Source organism: Marmota marmota, unplaced genomic scaffold (genome assembly GCF_001458135.2).
Source record: "Marmota marmota marmota unplaced genomic scaffold, marMar, whole genome shotgun sequence".
NCBI lineage: Eukaryota > Metazoa > Chordata > Mammalia > Rodentia > Sciuridae > Marmota > Marmota marmota.
In genome coordinates this window covers 40,426,583-40,427,403 of record NW_025999900.1, presented here as the reverse complement: position 1 = coordinate 40,427,403, position 821 = coordinate 40,426,583, and positions in this window count along the sequence as shown.

The following is an 821-nucleotide window of genomic DNA, read 5'->3' as shown; positions in this document are numbered from 1 at the left end:
CCTCCTGCCTCAGACTCCAGAGCCACTGAAATTACTCGTGTAAGCCACCATGCCCGTGAAGGTTTATGTTATACTCCCTGCATGCTGAACCATACTACCAGTCTGCAATCACTTCAATTCAAACCTCACACTCTTATTAGAGTAAAACTATGTTTATAAATACTTAGAAGAGACTCTTACTATTACCATTATTGGAGTATAGTCCACCTGGTGTCATATACACAAAGATAGGTTTCTTTTTTTTTAATATTTATTTTTTAATAAATAGTCCACCTGGTGTCATATACACAAAGATAGGTTTCTTTTTTAATATTTATTTTTTAGTTTTCGGCGGACACAACATCTTTGTTTGTATGTGGTTCTGAGGATCGAACCCCGGGCCGCACGCATGCCAGGTGAGCGTGCTACCACTTGAGCCACATCCCTAGCCCGATAGATTTCTTTTTTGCCTCCCTTTTTTATCAGGCAAACTTTTGTTTAGCTCACCCTTTGACTCTAAATCTGTTGAAGTTCCAGGCTTTTATTCAAGGGCTTTATTTCATTGTCTCGGGCTTAGACCTCCATTCTCCTACATAGTTATTAATGATCTAGACTCTAGGAGAGACCAGGCATGGTTGATGCATGCCTGCAGTCCCAGTTTCTAAGGCTGAGGCACAAAGATCCTAAACTGAAGGCCAGCCTCCACAATTTAGCAAGAGCCTGACTCAAAATAAAAAAAAAAAAATTAAGGGGGCTGGGGATATAGGTCAGTTGGTAGAGCGCTTGCCTTGCATGCACAAGGCCCTGGGTTTGATCCCCAGAACCACATTTAAAAAAAAAAA